Source organism: Triturus cristatus, chromosome 9, assembly GCF_964204655.1.
Source record: "Triturus cristatus chromosome 9, aTriCri1.1, whole genome shotgun sequence".
In the NCBI taxonomy this organism is placed as follows: Eukaryota; Metazoa; Chordata; class Amphibia; order Caudata; family Salamandridae; genus Triturus; species Triturus cristatus.
In genome coordinates, this window is record NC_140592.1 from 589,753,334 (window position 1) to 589,774,033 (window position 20,700).

The following is a 20,700-nucleotide window of genomic DNA, read 5'->3' on the forward strand; positions in this document are numbered from 1 at the left end:
CCTAACTTTTCTGATTTCCCCTTTAGGCCACAGCCTCTGTCCAGCACTAGAATTACCGGATTATGGTCACTAAAGTGAGACCATTTAGCATTATAAGAGGTTACTTGAGGTAGTCAAACAAGCATTTGCAATGCATTAGGTCTCGCATTAGCGAGATTTTGAGCTATTGGCATTGTAAATGACAATGCCTTTTATTATTGCAAGTTTTTTAAATACATAAATAAAACGCATTGTTATTTACAATGCCAATAGCTCAACATCTCGCAAATGCAAGACCTTCTGCATTGCACATGCTTGTTTGCCTATACGTTTTTGGGTGATCTATGAGTAGGATTTAAGATTATACGGGGGAAAAAGTCAGCATAAACCTGCTGAACAACACATCTCAGTGCCTCTAGTTTTGGAGAGATAAGATGGAAGCAGAAACATGCCTTTGGCTGTTTAAGTATCTAATATACATCGCTTAAAACTTGAATTCACCAAGTAGAGATTTCTTTTTTTGTTTTTTTTTGTTTATTGTGAAAGCCTGGTTACAGTATCAGCCTGTTGAAAGTCAGCATTCTATCAGCACATGAACAGAGTGTGGTCTCCGAGCCCAGAGCCAAGGCTGGACTGTCCCAGCCGAGCCAGTGACAGCTTTTCCCAGACTTGAGTGCTATGTACATAAATGTTGAAATTGGAAACCACAGCCTTTGAGTACAGCGCTGACAAGGGGTCCGTGTCAGAGAAGCGCTGCAGCGCGCATTAAAGAACTTTAAGCTTGTTGCCTTTCCTACAGGGCCTCAAGGTTGTTTTCTGGCTAGCTAGGCAAAATCAAATGAGCTAATTTTAAGCCGAGCTTTGGACACGGTTAACAAGACTGGTGCTGGCAGGAGGGGTCGGTGCAATGCCAGCGCCTGCTGCCCCGAGGCGCTGCACGCCCCCAGAAAATGTAACGTAGGACACCGCAAGAAAACAGACATGTACCGTCCCCCTGTCCTTGCCGTGCACAGAACCCATGCACAATGTGCGTAAACAAGCCGGTGAGCCTCCTGCAGTAAGAGAAACTCATTAAAGAAAATAGTGCTTACAGACTAAAAAAGACGTACCGTGCACAACTGAAGTAAAAGGGTCAGTCCACATGGGAGGTTACAAATGAAGACAAGGCGGTACTAAGGAGGGACTAACAAGCCTAATAATGAATCAGAAGCCATCATTTACAAAGGACAATGACACAAGCCAATGACAATTATGGGCGGAGAGTGGGCGGGGCTTTCAGTACAGACTCCAATACAGCATGGCTCGCAGAGCAGCGCATACACTGCCCAGGCTTGACCTAACAATGCAGGAGGTAGAGGCAAAAAGTCAGGGGAAACTATGCCAAGGATGCCAAGTCTAATACCTACCAAACCCAGACATTTCTGAAGTTTTAATTTAACTTGTCTCTAATTTAAACTAACAGTGTGGTTTAAACATTTCAGGGCTGGAACAATCGTGAAAACTAAATAGAATTTAAATGTCTTTTTACAGTTGATGTTGTGAAGATCCCACAATGAATTTCACTATAAGGTTGTGACAAAAGATGGATAGTTCGATTATATTTGATCAAAAGCACCAGTCAATACAGCATGGCTTTGAAGCAGTCTCTGACATTGGCATACACCCCTCATAGTTACAGGCAGGTTGTGCAAAAGGTGTTGTACAAATGAAGACTTTCGTTAGACGTCCACCAGCAAGACAGGTAGGCATGATAAAGGATAGGTGATTTTGAGAGCCTGAGATGGGTCCATTTGAGGCCTGTGGCCTGGCTGATGACACTAGTTTCATCTCCAATTAGAGGAGCCATAGATTAGCAGGCAGCAGCATAATTATGGACATTCTCTACTCTTTCACATGCAGATGACTTCTTGCAAAAACCTCACGTATGTGGCTAACATTGCTTGGACGGGCATGCCATTTTTTGAGTGGTGAATGTAGAAAGTATGGAAGCCTGCCATTTCTACTAGAAATTGAATATATTTCCTTGCACAAGTATTGTTTGGCATTACTACATGTACACTAGAAAGCCAAATTATCTTCTTAAGAGAACCTGAACTTCTGAGCAAATGGTTTGTCCTTTCCAGCGACTATAGCAGCAAATGTAGACATGCTTGACATGCATTAAAAGAGAAAGTGGCATTACTTCTCACCAAGAGTGTATGGTAACAAAAAACAAGGGGGTGCCATTGTTACTCAATTCACAAAAATACATTTGGATATAGTAACAATGGTTAGACCGTATTAGGATTTTAAAGACCAACAGGCAAGGTGATGTTTTGGAAAATAAAATGCAGAATTGTGCTTTAAAATCACATTAGACCAGGTGAATTGGCCAAAACTTGATAACTTATATATTCCACTTACAATCTCCAGACACCATTTCTCCATGTGTGCCTAGCTCTCCTTTTGCTCCTTTAGGCTCTCACTTACTTACTCTATTCTGTCCCAATCTCTGTCCCCACTGCCTTCCTCAAACATTTCTCCACTATCCTATTCTGTCTGCTGCTGCATCTATCTTCCCATTCCTCATTCTCTCTATCTTGCCTTTTCTATTTATTCTCCTTTCTTTCTCTCAATCTTCTCCTTTTCAGCAACCTCGTCTCGCTATCTTTTCTTCAATCTTATTTGTACTTCTCAATATCTGTTATCTCTCTCTAGCCCTTTTCTCACTGCACCATGTTTGCCAACTGAAACTTTCTCTTGGCTGTGCAAGGCCACTAGCAGCACCTACCACCTTTCTTAGACAACTGTGCTTTTCGCTGTTGCCCAGACTAAAAAATCTACCATCATAGGGGCCTTGTGGGAATGGAGAAGTCCCCTACTATCATGGAACAAAGTGTTAGTGCAATGTGGCCATATTATCCTTGCAGCTCGTTTTCAATTCTTTTTAGACAAGACATCAGTCTGCATGCAAAAGAATCACCTTCCGCCTCCTCACCCACGCACACAAAGCCCTACACGACCAAGGCCCGAGCTACCTCAACAGCCGAATCAACTTCTACGCTCCCAAACGCCACCTCCGTTCAGCCAACCACGCCCTCGCCGCGGTCCCCCGCATCCGAAGAGCGACTACAGGAGGAAGGTCCTTCTCCTACCTGGCCGCCAAGACCTGGAACTCCCTCCCGACCGACCTGCGCCTGACCCAAGACCACCTCTCCTTCAGGAAGAAGCTGAAGACCTGGCTGTTCGAGCAGTAGCGGCACCCCCCCTACCCCCAGCGCCTTGAGACCCTACGGGTATGTAGTGCGCTTGAGAAATGTCTTGATTGATTGATTGATTGATGCATGCATTTGGTGGGTTTTAGGAAAGACAACGATCTGTTGACGTCCTCCACACTACCTTCACAGTGCAGTGGACTCCAGCAGATCATCCACAGTACTGGAAAAGAAAATGTCATTGGTGAAAACACCAGAAACATTTTTTTTCTCCAAAATTAAAGTCAGCATTCGAGGGAAATGCTTCCCACAAGTCCTACATTTGATCGATTGTTTTGCTGTATTGAGTAGCACCGTTACACAGCAAATTCAAAAGTGAAAGCAGACCGCACTAATAGTGTTTGTGGGGATCCACAAATGTCCTACCACACAGCGTTCCTATACTTCTCTTAGTAACAATAGTACCCCAGTTGTGTGACTGTGATATCACCTAATAAAGGAGAGGCTCTCAGAGGCCCCTAATACACAAGGAAACCTCAAGATTCTACCTTGCATATTGACCAATTTATCTGATGAGGGTTGCTGTGGTATTTAGGCCAGGGCTCGTTCGGCATTAAGGAAAACCTGCCTGGCCCAGACATTTTTGAAAACTAGATGCCTAGGGTAGTACAGGGAGGCGTAGCTTGCATAGATCCCACTAACTTTTCTGATACTGAATGCCTTGCAAACACCACACTTTGGCTAAATCATAGCAATTCATATCACCCAGCATTCCCACACTTCTATTAGATATGCTACCGCAAATGTTTACAAATATTGTGCGTTTAATACATTACTTTTATAGGACCTGAAAACAGCAGTTTATGGGCTTCGACCATAAATTAGATGAAGGTAAAGCAGAATTTGAATGGAGTCAATACATTTCAAAAATCAGATTCACACTTAACAGATCTTAAATTACAATATACAAAACTCACAAAATGTTAGCCAATGTTCTGTGGAGATGTGTAGATAGGCCAATTATAATACAAATGCTTTCAGCCTCAAATGCCCTGATCACGGTTTCCACAATATTTGTTTCAAAGAGATGAATCCTGAGCGTGTTGAGCCTGGCAGGGTTAGCTAGTTATAAAACAATTTTTAAAGGATAGTCTGTTATAGCAGCCCTTTGGTAAATCCCTTTCTGCACGGGCCCCCACTTATATATTTAGAAGTACCTCCCTGTTTTCAGGTGTAGACCCGCTCTCTACCAAACCGGGTTTTTATAGAGCGAGTACTGTCTATGATGAAGCATGACACCTGATGGTGTGTGAGAACAGTCCTTAACATTTTTTGAGATGCCCAGCACTCAATCTATTTAGTGCTTGTAGGGACATGGTTACAGTATGTAAGTGATCATTACTTCAGGATAGCATCTACAGTGTGTGTGTATATAATCATATAGTACCATGAAGGGACCTGCAGAGCTGCTCAAAGCTGCCAGTGTACTGAAAAAACATGACCTGCTTGTTGTGTGTCATCATCCACCACACTGCTACAAGCCTCGTCCCATAACAAGATAACCGCACCTTGGAGGCCAGCACGCATAGCATGGAATCACTTCCCACATAGGATCACAAAACAAAGACACAACCCTTCCAACCACACTCCACCCTATGACATGTAGCTTGTTGCCCAGGTAGGTAAGCGCTTCAGTGCCACACATAGGAATAGTAAGCAGTATACAAATAAATTACATTATTTATCTTTTTTGCATCACCACGATTTGCTCTGAGCCTATTAAATATTTATTTCCATAACACTTTAGAATACAAAACAAAATGTGCTTTCATAACTGCTGATATATGTTAAAATGTTTGATTCGTTCATTTACAGGTGTTTAAAATGTGTATGAATTTGATGCAAAATTGCATCCTGTAGTACTTTCTGTCGCATTCCATGTATGCAAAGCCACTGGAATTATGTGATTCTGTGGCATTTTCTGCATGATTATGAATTTGCTGCATTTTCCACATATTTCATCATCTGCTGTATAATCTGCAGATTTTAATGAAAGCAATTCTGCTTGTTGCTTCTGGCTGGCGCTACATCGCTGTGAGGGCTGTTCACACCTACGACTTGCGGAACCCGCTTCGCGGGTCCCGCTGCGGATTCCCCTCACCTCCACTTGCCGCTGCTGGTCTCCTGCCTGTCTGGCTGCTTCGTGTGGGGCTTGTGAGGCTACAGGGCTGCGAGCGTGAACCGGGACTCATCTTCCCAGGAGTCCCGGACCCGGAGGCTGAGTCACCTGGCCCCGCACTCCCTGAACGCCCCGCCCACACCTTGCTCAATTTAAACTGCACCTGGACCCTCTCTTCGTGGGACGCTGCTTGTTGCTTCTGGCTGGCGCTACATCGCTGTGAGGGCTGTTCACACCTACGACTTGCGGAACCCGCTTCGCGGGTCCCGCTGCGGATTCCCCTCACCTCCACTTGCCGCTGCTGGTCTCCTGCCTGTCTGGCTGCTTCGTGTGGGGCTTGTGAGGCTACAGGGCTGCGAGCGTGAACCGGGACTCATCTTCCCAGGAGTCCCGGACCCGGAGGCTGAGTCACCTGGCCCCGCTCTCCCTGAACGCCCCGCCCACACCTTGCTCAATTTAAACTGCACCTGGACCCTCTCTTCGTGGGACGCTGCTTGTTGCTTCTGGCTGGCGCTACATCGCTGTGAGGGCTGTTCACACCTACGACTTGCGGAACCCGCTTCGCGGGTCCCGCTGCGGATTCCCCTCACCTCCACTTGCCGCTGCTGGTCTCCTGCCTGTCTGGCTGCTTCGTGTGGGGCTTGTGAGGCTACAGGGCTGCGAGCGTGAACCGGGACTCATCTTCCCAGGAGTCCCGGACCCGGAGGCTGAGTCACCTGGCCCCGCTCTCCCTGAACGCCCCGCCCACACCTTGCTCAATTTAAACTGCACCTGGACCCTCTCTTCGTGGGACGCTGCTTGTTGCTTCTGGCTGGCGCTACATCGCTGTGAGGGCTGTTCACACCTACGACTTGCGGAACCCGCTTCGCGGGTCCCGCTGCGGATTCCCCTCACCTCCACTTGCCGCTGCTGGTCTCCTGCCTGTCTGGCTGCTTCGTGTGGGGCTTGTGAGGCTACAGGGCTGCGAGCGTGAACCGGGACTCATCTTCCCAGGAGTCCCGGACCCGGAGGCTGAGTCACCTGGCCCCTCTCTCCCTGAACGCCCCGCCCACACCTTGTCACAACACACCTTATTGGTCCTTGGGATATAAATATTGGAGATTGACGCTGCGCGGGAGCGCGCGGGAGCGACCGGGGCGAAGACCGGGCAAAGAGCGGGCCGTTTGAGGCCGTTCGAGTACGGGTCCGGGCCCCCCCTCTTCGCCTGGATCTAAAGGTATTTGAACTGTGAGTAAAATGTGCACACGGGAAACCAGGAGCAAAACTTCCTCACAAATTACATCGGGGGCCGTTAAAGGACCTATTGACACTTACTTTGCCAAAGCTGGCTCCCTTTTGTTTGAGGAAATAGAGGTTCTCGAGCGCAGAATCTCACAAGAAATAGACTGGGTAAGAAGGTCCTCATTGGGCCCCATGGCCCATGTTAGAACCCCAGAAAATAGATCTGGTCTTCCAAATAACCAAAGTATAGACCCGGCAATATGTCCTATCCCAGCCACTAATTCCACCAATCCCGAGTTTACTACTGAGGCCCCGAGTTACCTCGAGGACATGAGCCTTATGGCCCTACCCAACACACAAAATCCCCAGCTTACACCCATAGAGAACACTGAGATAGCTAAAGTTGCAGGAACTAACCTAGACAACAACAGGGGTACCAGGGAAGGGGCTGTTCCAAAAAAGAAGCAGGGCCTCCAAAAAAAAGTAGATCATAGGACTAAAACTTCGAAATCTAAGCAAGCCAGAGGCAAAAGGGAGATGGGTGCTTCCTCCGAGCACACTGGGAATACATTAGGACCGCCGTCTCCCCTTAGAACGTGTAAGTCAACTTCTTTACCACAACCTATTAGCAACGCTCCAGCAGATATTATTTCAGATGATATTACCCTAGAAGATATAGGCACCTTAGTTAGGTCTCTGTTGAGCCCTCTTGAGGCAAGACTGATTAAGATGGAAGCCAGATTAGTTAGTATTGAAAAGGCTACCGTGCAACTCGTAGACTCAAGGAAAACGGCCAACAGTGGGACCAAATTAGTTAGAGAGGGACCAGGTTCAAAACTTACCAAAGACAACTTCCCTCCCACACCAACTACTAATAAACCCCCGCAAATTAATCCCAAACCCCTACAACCTGTACCAATCAACGCTCCGGCACCATTGGTTGTAAATTTGGCTCCCACTCCCATCCAACAATCGGCTACCGTTATCTCAAAATCAACCCTCCCGCTGAAAGACAATAATACCCAGCCTCCGGCCAAAGCTAAGAGTGACCCTCCTTTTACTGGAGAGAAACCTGATATTACTTCTAAATCCAAATTCATAAACCTCCCCCCAGAAGTAGCACCTTACACTCTGGTTCTGGTGGGGGTCCCTGAATTAAATTCTACTACATCTGAATCCACCATCTCACTAATAAATAAAGTAATTAATTGGCTCTCCGTAAACAGACCGTTACCGAGAGGTACTACTAGCGATATAACCATGGCTAGGAGGGCAGCGTGGGTGGGCTATACTAAGAAATCCATCGGTGGCGACTGCATTCTGGTCACCTTCAGAGATCCGAATGCAGCCGCATATATTTGCACCCGTGCTGCTGATGGGGATTTTGCGAGCACCATCCAACCACTGCCCCTCTCATTCTTTTACCCCTCAAATTTTTACAACCTGGAGGATCATAGATGGAGGCATCACCAGGAGCTGTTGGAGGGTTGGGAAAATAGTCGGAGGAAGAACAACAATTATCCGCCATACAGGGAAAGACCAACAGAGCAGTTCCCTACTTATGGGAGTGAGGCCGGCTGGGAAACTGTTGCAAGAAGGAGGGGGGGAGGCGGTGGACAGAGGAGGGGAATTCCAGGGCCACATAGAATTCACTACCCCGCCCACCTATCCACCCATAACCGCTTTAGTAGCCTTGAGATGGTAGACTGACATGCGGTTGATGAGGGGAGCGCAATTCAAATATCTTACATAAATGGGCTCAAATTTGACCCGGTTGCTGATATTCATCCTTCAGCATTTGGCACAGTTGATCCTGCACATGTACCAAGTGTCGCGCCCTCCTCTCCCATCCATGATAATAACCCCATGGGCACGTCCTTCGTTCCCACAAACCTTCGGCGGCCCCACGAGTGCACCACCACCACTTTGGCTCATATGGGCACGGCCTCCACCCAACCACTAGAAATAATAGTGATTTCATGGAATGTGGCTGGCCTTGCTAGCAAGATAGATTGCACAGAATGGGGTACATATATCAGTTCGAAGGACATAATTCTATTACAAGAAACTTGGGCGCGTGATGAAATAGTATTTCCGGGTTTTGCCTCCTTCTTCAAAGCAGCTAAATGGGGGGGTAGGGGCAGGCCATCTGGGGGACTAACTACATGGGTAGCCACGGATTTGGGATGCCAAGCTACTTATCTAGAGACTGCTTCTGATGATTTACTGGCTGTCTCACTCGAGTGGCCAGACTCATCGAAGTTGACAGTAATTAATATCTATTCAAGGCCGGTTCCAATGCATAAAGAATCTGGCACAGTGGATGAGCTAGCCAAGCTCCTAGAAGGTATCCCAAGCGAACTGGCTTGCCTGGTAGGAGGCGATTTTAATGCTCAATATGAACCACTGCCGGGGCTACGTGATGGTCCTTCTCTGGAAGAAGACTCATATTGGCTCATACCTGAGACGGTGGCACCTTCCCCACGGGCTTGGACTCCACTAGCCCTACAGATAACCGCCCTCACCCTCAATCTTGGTCTAAGGGCATGCAACGGTCGCACTAAATCAGACACGCCAAGTATTCATACTTTTAATAAACCCGGCAGCGAATCCAGATTGGATTACATAATGGTTAAACTGTCCATGTGGTCAGCAATAGTGGACTTTAAAGTTACCCCAAGACTAGACAGTGACCACAACTCCCTGGAATTGACCTATTGTCTACCTGGGAGAGACCCAAGAATCAATGGGTCGGTTAAAGATAAAACGGGCCTCCTACTTGAAAATAATCGTAGGAAGGTCAAGTGGGAGAAATTGGCCAGCAACCCAGATCGAATATCCCACCTATATGCAAGGATAATCCCATTACTGGAGGATGCCTTCCAGTTAGGATCTAGGGTTTTAGACGACGTTATGCGAGGAGAGCTTGCACAAATACATGCAGGCATCCTCACTACCCTAGAGCAGGATCTATTTTCATCTTCAAGGCAAAGGAATGGCCTTAAACCAAAGACATCTTGGTGCAATGCTGTTTGCAGGGAAGCCAAGGCCAACTTGCTACTTGCCATAAAGGAACATCACAACAAAGATGAAATTCGCGCCAGGAGAAGATCCTATAAAATCCTCCTGGAGAATGCAAAGGCGGAATGGGACCATGATTACTGGGAAAATCTCACTAATGCATTAACCACCAGAGATTCCCGTAAATTTTGGCGTGTAGTGGCGAACGGCACGGAGGATTTATCTTCCGCAATAGAGCCCAATATAGCCCCCACGGTATGGCAGACCCATTTCGAAGCCCTGTACGCAGAGGGTGGGGGCGAACAGAACAGAGATGGTCCCACAATTTCATTCTGCCCGATTGGGGTTGCTTTTACTGAAAAAGAAGTGAGGGAAGCCATTAAAGGGTTAGCTGCTGGAAAAGCCCCTGGTCTCGATGGGGTGCCCGGTGACCTGTTTAAGCAGGAACCTGGAATATGGGCACCCTATCTCACACTAATATTTAATGCTATCGCCGGGGGATTGGAGGTGCCTGATACTTGGAGGGGAGCAGAGGTGGTCCCAATCTTCAAAAAGGGATCCCCCTTGCTCCCCTCCAACTATCGTCCTATCAGTTTAATCGATATATCCCAAAAATTGTTCGGTAGACTGATTTTGAATAGATTGCAGGCCTGGATCGAAGAAATGGAAATCTTGTCCCCTTACCAGGCAGGATTCAGGGAGGGCGTGTCAACCATAGACCAAATCTTCAGGTTAAATCTCCTCTACTGGAGAACAGCCATAATCGAGGGCGGCAGTCTATACACCATCTTTGTAGACTTACGCGCCGCCTTTGATTTGGTGCCCAGAGCGAGGCTATGGAGAGTTATGGAAGATTTGGACGTACCTACTGATATCCTGACAATCCTGATGAGACTGCACCACAATAACTACGCTCGCGTAAGGTGTGGCAAAGGTGGCAAACTAACCGAAAGGTTCCCCGTTCGCAGAGGCGTGAGACAGGGTTGTGTGCTTGCACCGACCCTGTTCTGCATCTTTGTGAATGGGGTAGTTGCCCACCTAAACAGGATTCACAACTCGGATGCTCCTAAATTAACCGGCAGCAGGGTGCCTGCAATTATGTTTGCAGATGACACCCTGCTGCTGCCTAAATCCCCTATGGGGATCCAGCGCATCTTGGATGGCTTTCTAGATTTTTGTAACGACCGGGGACTGGAAATAAACCCTCAAAAAACTAAGTTCATGATTCTGAACCCCAAGCCCCAGAATCGTGCCCCACCCAGGCTCGGCACAACACAATTGGAACGCGTGCACAATATTGAATATTTGGGGATCACGTTAAACGAACATCTATCGTGGACGTCTCATCAGGCCAAAGCGACCATCAAACTGGCACAGTTGGCGGGTGGCACTTTGCGCTTGGCGAACAAATCTTTCTACCGTCCACTGACCCCAATTATTCATATATACAAAACCCAAGCAAGGGCGGGTGTTACATACGGGGGTGAAATCTGGGGTCATACTCATGTCCCAAAGTTACAGTCCACCGAAAACAAATTCCTGAGACAGGTAACTGCCCTCCCTCAAAGCACTCCATTACTCCCCCTTAGATTAGACCTGGGAGTAAGACCAATATCAGAGGAGCTAGGTCTTAAACCCCTAACCTTTTGGAGGCGTTTGTGGTGTAGCTCCGATCTCTCAATTTATAGAGAGGAACTTCAGGAATTCTTACAGCTGCGGAACGCCTCGAGGATTCCGTGGCTGACCTATGTCAAGGGCAGGTTAGAGGATCTGGGCTATTCGGAACTATGGACCGATCCTTCCAAAACCTGTGTAAAGATTTCAAAGAAGGCACTCGCGGAGGAGGAGCCTAGCGCGCATCCAAGATGGTCGCGTGAGCACAGGGCTCCCCGGACCCTCTCTGCTCCTCGGAATTTATCCTGAGAATATCCTGACGTGGCTTATGGAATCTGGGAGATAAAGACCAGCTGAGCGTATATCTCTTTTCAAAACTCAAATCGGACCTGGGAATCCTGAGTTGTCGTCGTCGGAACTTTTGGGACCCACCCGACGGAGGTGACCGGGGTGAAGGTGACCCGAGGGACCGGGCTGCAATTGAACAACAGCGGCTTCAGCGCGGTGCCAGCTGCCGATCCACCGCTTTCGGTTTCGGTTTTGCACTTCAGGAGACCGGCAGGGAGGTGCGCTCGGGGTGGAGAGGTGCTTCCTGGGCCTCTGCATGAGGTTTTCTTTCATCTGCCACTAGAGCGCCTATCGCCTCGGACCCCCTATACCGACATTTTGTGGTCTTCTTGCTGGTGCCTTACACCTCTTGATTGGAGGTCCCCTCGGGTGACTGTGTTCACATGGGGGGCAAAGGGGGTCCCGAGGGCCGCAAGACCAAGGCTTCCCTCCGCGGGGGGGCAGTCCAGAGCAATAACATGGACCGCTACACCCAGGGCAGGGGGCCCTCTGGCGCTGCTGGCCTCCCCTCGGATACTGCGGAAGGAGGCGCGACCGCCACTACGGAACTATCCTTGCAGGACATTATGGGCGCCATTGATGGCATCAGGGAAACCATCGCGACGCAATATGAGGCCCTGGCCCGTAAGATTGACACTGTCGCGATCGATGTCACCCTGATCCGGGCCGACCTCTCCAAAACTAACGAGAAGGTCCAGGCTCTCGACGCACGGACCTCCACCCTCGGTGCGGAGGTGTCGGATCTGCGGGCCGCGCTTGGAGACATCAGGGTGGTTAACGACCATATGGCCCGGCGGCTTGAGGACTTCGAGGGACGGGCCCGACGCAACAACATCCGCGTCATAGGTGTACCGGAGTCCTCTGACGGCCGCCCGGTTGACCTCGTGGTCGAGGAACTTATCCTGAAACAGTTGTCCTCGGCTGGCCTAAGTAAGTTCTTTGCCGTGGAGCGGGCCCATCGAGTTCCGGGCGGTCGGCCACGGCCGGGGGCCCCCCCGAGGCCTATCGTGGCCAAACTGTTCTACTACAGGGACCGCGACGCTATTCTGCAGGCCTCACGGACCCACGGCCCGGTTCGTCATGAGAACTCGACCATCAATTTTTACCCGGACTTCACGCAACTGGTCCAGAAACAACGGATGGGATTCCAAGGGGTGAAGCGTCGTCTCCGTGAGCTGGGCCTAAAGTATTCGATGCTCTACCCTGCAAAACTCCGAGTGGAACATGGGGATCGGACAGCCTTTTTTGACTCTCCTGTGGCTGCAAGTGACTGGCTGGACTCTCTGCCGGACGGAGGTGGCCGTCCCGGACCCTCTGCGGGCACCGCAGGTGATGGGTCCCCTTTAGAATGACTTTTGGTCCTTGATTTTGCCTTTTTGCACTGTACAGTCGGGTCTTATTTCATTTGCATATTGTGTTTTACCAGGACCAGTGAGGGGGGCGGGCGGGGACGGGTCCCTTACCTCCTCTGGGTTCTTTTCGTAGAATGGGGTTAGTGGGGCGACAGGCACACTGCAAGTTGGGGGGGTTTTTTGGCCCGCAGGGGTGCAGGGTGGGGGGAGTTGGTCCTGGGGTGGGGTTGGGGGGGAGGAGGGTTTGTTTTGCTGTGTGTTTTTTGTTTACAGGGCGAGGTACTGATTTTTGTCCACATTTGGGAACTGTGCTGCAGGCTGGGGGACCCTTGATCTATTGGGGGGGATGGGGGGGGACGGGTTGAGGCTTATGTCATGGAACGTCAATGGGTTGGGGGACCGTATCAAGCGGGGTGTAGTACTGCAATATTTGCGTCGTTTGACTCCTGATGTGGTGTTTCTCCAGGAGACGCATCTGGTTGGCAATGTTTGTCATGCAGTGAACGGGGGGGGATACCGCCTCGTGGCCCATTCTGGTTTCACGGCTGGTTCCAGGGGGGTGGGCATTCTGCTGCGGGCCTCACTTCCGGTGGAGATCACTGGGATGGTCTCGGATGACAGAGGGCGCTATGTGTGTTTGGTTGGGAGGTGGGAGGGGCAGCCCCTTGCCCTGGTTTCAGTTTGCGTCCCCCCGGGCCTCCAGAACTCCACCTTCACTGACTTGGGTCGAATGCTGCTTGACCTTCCGGACAGCCTCCTGCTCATGGGCGGGGACTTTAATTCTGTGGTTTCGGGTGAACTGGATCGTCACCCACCAAGGACCCTCCCCGCTGCCCAGGCATGGCTGGGTGGGATGCTGGAGACCTTCGGCCTGGTGGATAGTTGGAGATTAATGCATCCGACCCAATGTCAATTCACCTTTCACTCGGGGGCGCATGAGAGTCTCTCTAGGTTAGACTACTTCCTTATGCCCGCGGCGCAGACTGGTCGGATTCGAGAGGTCAGGCACCTGGCGCGGGGTATCTCCGACCATTCTCCGCTGTGGCTTGTTTTTGACACCGGGCCGCGTTCTGCAGGGCGGATCGCTCCCATTAACCCATGGTACCTGCGAGACCCTACGACTCGTGACAGCCTGGTTAAGGCTATGGACCAATACTTCCTGGATAACGAGGGGTCGGTGTCTTCTGCAATGTCCCTGTGGGAAGCCTTTAAAACCGTGATCCGCGGACACGCCCTTTCCCAGATAGTGGTGGCTAAGAGGGTCAAGAGTGAGGCAGTGGTGAGGCTGGAGACTGACATCTTGGGGCTGGAGTCGGCCTTGGAGGCGAATGTTACTCCGGACGGGCTCCATGCCCTCAGCCTGAAACAGTTTGAATATAGGTCCCTGGTCACTGACGCGGCCAAAACTATGTATAGGGAGCAGCAGGGTCGACTGTACGATGCCGGGGACAAGGCGGGAAAGTTGATCGCGTGGCTGGACAGGAAGGAGAGAGTGAATCGTGTGGTCCCGGAGTTGCGTGCTGCGGATGGTGTGTGTGTGACGGAGCCTGACGAGATTGTGGAATGTTTTGCCGACCACCTCCGGGCTGTGTACTCCCCAGTGACTGACAGGGATGAGGACGACTCTCGCCTTCTACTGAGGGATATCGCCTTGCCCTGCCTGTCCGTTGAGGACCGTGAGCGGCTGGACGCCCCCTTGTCGGTGGATGAAATAGCGACCGCGATCCGCTCCCTTCGCTCGGGCAAGGCTATGGGTCCCAACGGTCTGCCCATTGAGCTATTTAAATTGCGCCCTGACAAGCTTGCGCCCTTCCTCAGTCGCATGTTCCGTGAGTCTCTGGCGGCGGGTTCCCTCCCGGCCGATCAGCGTTTGGCCACGATAGTCGTTGTCCCCGGGGAGGACAAGCCGCGAGATCGCTGTGCTTCTTGCCGGCCTATTTCACTGCTAAATGCGGAGCCTAAGATCCTGGCGAAAGTCCTTGCCAATCGTCTGTTGAGCGTCGTGTGCGATCTGATTCATCCGGACCAATGCGGATTCATCCCGCATCGTAACACCGCTCTTAACTTGCGGCGTCTTCATGGCGCCCTTGCCAGGGCGGAGCTCCTCTCCGAACCGGCCGTGCTGGTTTCTTTGGATGCCACGATGGCTTTTGACACCATCGAGTGGCCATTCCTCTGGGCTGTCTTGGCTAAATTTGGCTTTGGGGAAGGATTTATTGGCTGGGTGAAGCTTCTGTACACGGGACCCATGGCTCAGGTGGTGGTGAACGGGCGGGTCTCTCGGCCCTTTGCCCTCGGCAGGGGCACGAGGCAGGGATGCCCGTTGTCCCCTTTGCTCTTCGCTCTCGCCCTGGAGCCACTCGCGGCTTGGCTCCGCTGGGAGCCCTCGCTTCGAGGGATCCGGTGGGCCCCGGGCTTTGAAGATCGGGTTTCGCTGTATGCGGACGATATTCTCCTATATCTCACCTCACCGCGGCAGTCGCTCAACGTCCTCTTTGACGTTCTGACTTCCTTTGGGAATAATTCGGGTCTCACGATCAATTGGTCTAAATCCTGCGTCTATCCGATCTCCGGTGGTCCTCCACTCCTACCGCCTCGGCTTCCGATCCAGGTATCACTGAGCGGCTTTAAGTACCTGGGGATATGCGTTTCGCTGGACCCGGTGGCTCGCTATGAGCTGAATCTCCTGCGTCCGCTTCGGCGATTGCGAGAGGATACGGCCCGGTGGTGCAGGCTGCCCCTGTCCCCGCTGGGTCGGGCCGCGCTGTTCAAAATGATGTCCCTTCCCAGGTTCCTCTATGCACTCCAGAATTCCTTCGGCGTCATCCCAGTGGCCTACTTTCGGGGGGTGGAGAGCCTGCAGGGGAGACTGGTGTGGGACGGGCGGGCGCGTGTTGCTCTTGCTGGGCTTGCTCTCCCCTGGTATGACGGGGGCATCGCGCTTCCCGACATTCGCAGGTATTATTGGGCCGCGCAGCTTTCGGCCATCAACCATGCCACGTATGCGCCTGGCCTGAACCCGGCGTATGAGATGGACAAGTTCCTGCTTCCCGGCGGGGACTATAACAGGGCGCTGTACTCCCGCTCGGCTGGCCGGACCCTTACGGGTCCTACTAAGATTGCTGTGCGGACCTGGAGGGCCGCCACTGCGGCCACGGGCTGGGGTGAGCGACTGACATGTGCTACTCCTTTGTTTGCCTCCGATCGCCTGGGGAGCCTCTGGACTACGAAGGGGTTTGACCAGTGGGACACGATTGGTATCAGCAAAGTGGGAGACCTGTGGCATAGGGGCGCGGTTAAGACTTTCGCGGCTCTTCAGGCCGAATATGAGCTTACGGACAGGGAGTTCTTCCGCTATGCCCAGGTTCGACACGCCCTGCTCTCGGTCTTTGGAGAGGGGACCACGATCCCGGTTTCCTCGCCCCTCGAGGACCGCATACTTGACGGACATGTCCCGGACAGCACTATTTCTTTAATTTATAAGAAACTGATTAATCATCGGGCTGACCTCTTGGTGCGCCTTCGGGAGGCTTGGACGGGGGATGGGGTGGAATTGGACGACGAGGACTGGCAGTCTGCACTGTCGTCCCCCAAAGAGGTCGCCATTCCAGCCCGTCTCCGGTTGGTACAGCTTAAGATTCTTCACCGGGTGTATGTGACGGGTCCTCGCTTGGTCTCGATGGGATATTCCGACGATGGGCTCTGTAAGCGGGGTTGTGGGCTCAGTGCCACCTTTCTCCATATCCTGTGGGAGTGCCGCGAGGTGGCGGACTACTGGCGCCGGGTACATACGGTTATGGGACAGGTCACTGGGGTTGTGCTGCTGCCGGAGGTGCGTCGCTGTGTCCTGAATGTGTGGGAGCCCAATGATTATAGCGCGGCTCAGACTCGGTGGGCGGCCCTGGGGAACATGATTGCCAAGAGAGATATAGCGCAGCTTTGGGGTGCCCAGCGGCCGCCCACCGTGTCAGTATGGAAGGAGAATATGGACTGGTGTATGTTCAGGGAGAAGACTGTGTATGTTGCCCGTGGTAAGCCGGGGGCATGGGGCAGAATCTGGGGGCAATGGAATGCATATCGCGGGGGTATCTGTACGCCCCCCCTGGTGGACACCGATATCGCCATGTCCCCCTGACCCTTGACGGTTCCGGGCACCTTTTGGAATGACTACATATGGACGTTCAGTTCCCTTGGCCCCCCCCCCCGTCCCCAGCCTCCCGGTACTCCTTCCTTTCGTGTGCTGCTTAATGGTCTGACCTGGAGTTCCCCGGAGGAAGCCTGACCTGCGCCGTTTGTCTTTATGCCTCGCCTTTTGTTTTTCTTTTAGTTTTCTGTGTTTGTTTGATCTAAGTCTCCTGTGCCTCTAGAACTATCCGGACTCACTACGGGGCCGACCCCCGGGAACCGACTGCAGCTTTGATAAATGTATATTTCATTCTGTACTTAGCGGCCGGCCCTGGTGGTTGTAGGCCCGTGCTTGTAATCGAATTATTGTTCAATAAAAACTTTTAAAAACAAAAAAAAAAAAAAAAAAAAAAAAAAGAAGGCACTCGCAAGAGCATACTATAATTTGATGCTCACAAGAGCCATCAACGAGAGCCGTGAAGGATCCTTGACCCACTTATTCCTGAAAGCAAAAGACGCCTACTGCCTTGAAAGTACTCTGGATGCGATCTCCCCCCTGCTAACGAGGAAATTATTCTTTCAATGGAGATATGGATGCCTTCCTTTAGCTTTTTTCACAGCGTCTTGGTCTCCATGCTCCACCACAGCAACCTGCCCTGTCTGTGCTCATCCGAAAGAAGACGAAGTTCACGCCGTTTTTTTCTGCAAGGGCTACAAGAGGAGCAGGAAACGCTGGTTAGTCCCGTTACTTAGGAACTTGGGCTTCAGATCCTTCCAGCCAGCCTATAGGGTCTTAAAGTCAGACCTTTCTCCCATTGTCGTTTTTGCAGTTGCGAAATTCTTAACTTCCATGTGGTTTACTCGTAGCAGCGCCCTGAAAAGACTTGTATAAATTGACTTATTGTCAGATTTTAGTACACTACATCATATTTTCTTTTTTTCTCTTAATGCATTTTAATGTCTTAATTCATTGGATCACATCATGTTTAATACTTTTTTAATTGTCCATATTTTGCTATGTATCTTTTATGATCTGTGATCGAAATAAAGATTTCTGAAACGAAACGAATAGTAAGCAGTATACAAATAAATTACATTATTTATCTTTTTTGCATCACCACGATTTGCTCTGAGCCTATTAAATATTTATTTCCATAACACTTTAGAATATAAAACAAAATGTGCTTTCATAACTGCTGATATATGTTAAAATGTTTGATTCGTTCATTTACAGGTGTTTAAAATGTGTATGAATTTGATGCAAAATTGCATCCTGTAGTACTTTCTGTCGCATTCCATGTATGCAAAGCCACTGGAATTATGTGATTCTGTGGCATTTTCCGCATGATTATGAATTTGCTGCATTTTCCACATATTTCATCATCTGCTGTATAATCTGCAGATTTTAATGAAAGCAATTCTTTTTCTATGTCAAACAGATCAAAAATTACTAAAAATGCTGCAACACGTGCTACCTTCACAAAAGTGTTGACTAGTCACCATTTTGTTATTTATAGTTGTATTTGGATGTGGAACTGGTACTAATGAAGTGAAACATTGGCTCAGGCAGTGTTAACGTGTACAAGTGACAAAATAGTTAAGTGAAACTATCACAAAATTTGCTGCAATAAGCTGCATAACTTGTGTTTTCTTGTTGCATCATTTAGTCAACATTGCCGCCTAATTTACCCCCCCACCGTATAATTCCATTAGTCCTGTCTGTACCCCAGCAAGATTGTCATGTATGCCCTGTCTTGGTGGGGTTTCAATCTGTTGGCATGGAGCACCCTGTGAGGGTTCCTGGGGGTGTTAAGGTCTACCAGGTAGGAACCTCACCCTTCAAGGATTGGATAGCTCCCAAGTCCACTTGTCCTGGAAGGACCAAGAAGCTACATGCTCCAACACCCACATCAATTGTCCTACAGTATATTCAGGCATAACAGCCTTTTGATCATACCAGTGCTTCATGAGCTCTTGGCTGGCCTCCAGTGTCCTGCTTGCCTTGTACATGTACTCTGTCATGTGTGAACACAAGCCTAGTACATAATCTAGCACATTGTCCTTGGCTTCCTTGAGAGGGTTCTCCCAAGACTCTCTCACCAGACACAATGGCCCTCTGACAGGGTGTGCAAACAACTACACAAAGGGGCTAAATCCAACCCCTTTTTGTGCGACCTCCCTGCAGGCAAACAGTAGGCAAGGGAGGAGAACATCCCATCTCTTCCTGAGTTTGTCAAACAAACCATTGATCATGCTCTTCAGGGTCTTATTGAACGTCTCCACCAGACCATTAGTCTGGGGATGATATTGGGTAGTGAACTTGTAGGTAACACCACATTCATCCCACATTGCCTTCGATACCTGGACATAAAGTTTGTGCATCTATCTGAAACCACCTCCTTTGTGTAACCCAGTCTGATGAACACACCAAATAGGGCCCTAGCAACTGAATGAACAGTGACTTCCGTGAGGAGTATTGCTTCAAAGTATCTTGTGGCATGGTCCACTACCACACATATATATTTGTTCCCTGATGCAGTTAGTGGTTCTAGGGGAGCAACAATCTCCACCCCCACCCTCTCAAAGGGAGTCCCAACCACTGGCAGCGGTATCACGGGAGTCTTTGGCTTGCCCCCTGTCTTGCCTCTGTCGTGACAGAGGACACAAGAGCCACAGAACTCCTTTACCTTTTCAGCCATATGGAACCAGTAGAAATGGTTTACCAAATGGTTCCAAGTCTAGTTCTGCCCCAAACGACCTGCCAATTGGATATTATGACTGGGGGAACCACCAATCTCCTGGTGGCACCTTCCTTGAGGTTTATGGTCTCAGTGTAGAGAACCCCATCCTCCCAGTACTTCTGTGGAATCTACGGTTACACCCTCCTCTTGCTTTAGGGTGGCCTGCCTTAAGTTCTCAAGGGTGAGACAGTCTCTCTGACCCTGACAAAACTCCTCTCTGGAGGGTAAACCGGCTCCTGCCAATTCTGCCAAATCTGACAGATCTGCCAGGGATGGAATCCCTCCCTCATAGTTTTAATCCTCCCCATCAGGGTCATATTCCTGCTGCACCTCTGGATTTCCTGGGGCTGGCTCACCAGACCCACTGCCCTTGTCCTGAGATGCTTGCCACATTGTTCCACTGTCCAAGTGTTCAGCATTTCCCTTCTGCATAGCCTGTTAAATGGTCACAGCACATACGCACTCAGGGTGGCCCAGCATCCTTGCATGGACCATTCCCTTCACCCCTGACCAGTCAGACGATTCAAGATAATTTCCCAGTAGACAGTCTACTGGGAATTCAGGAGACACAACTACCTTCTTAGGGCCTGTCATACCTCCCCATTGCCATGGGATGGGGTTTAGCTCTGCTGTATGCAAAGTTTACTTCGTGATACACACAATGTGTGATCTGCCCTGAAGAAACCAGGTTCTCTGTGACCATAGTCACACTGGGTCCTGTATCTCTCAGAGCCTCAACCTCAGTTGCTGAGAGGCAAAGCGGCCAGGGTTGCAATACCCACCCCACCCAAGGACACTAATTTTGCCTCTGTAAACCCCCTGTCCATCTCTGGGACAATCTCCACCCACACACCTTCACTAGCAATCCCCTAGGACTGCCCACCAGTGGGGGGTTTCTTTGTGCAGACAGCATCTCCTCTCTTGTG

General features: G+C 50.2%; 1 pseudogene across 2 annotated transcripts in view; it reads left to right on the forward strand.

Annotated features, from left to right (window-relative positions):
• LOC146798369 (syncollin pseudogene) overlaps window positions 1–20,700 on the forward strand; it is a 32,474-nt pseudogene that overhangs the window by 4,938 nt on the left and 6,836 nt on the right. The window contains exon 1 of one of the 2 annotated variants that reach the window (XR_014969147.1): window positions 3,044–3,254. The exons of the other annotated variant lie outside the window; for it this stretch is intronic. The product of XR_014969147.1 is annotated as a syncollin pseudogene, transcript variant X2 (transcript). Of the gene's footprint in view, window positions 1–3,043; window positions 3,255–20,700 lie in introns of those variants that run through there. 2 annotated transcript variants of the gene reach the window in all.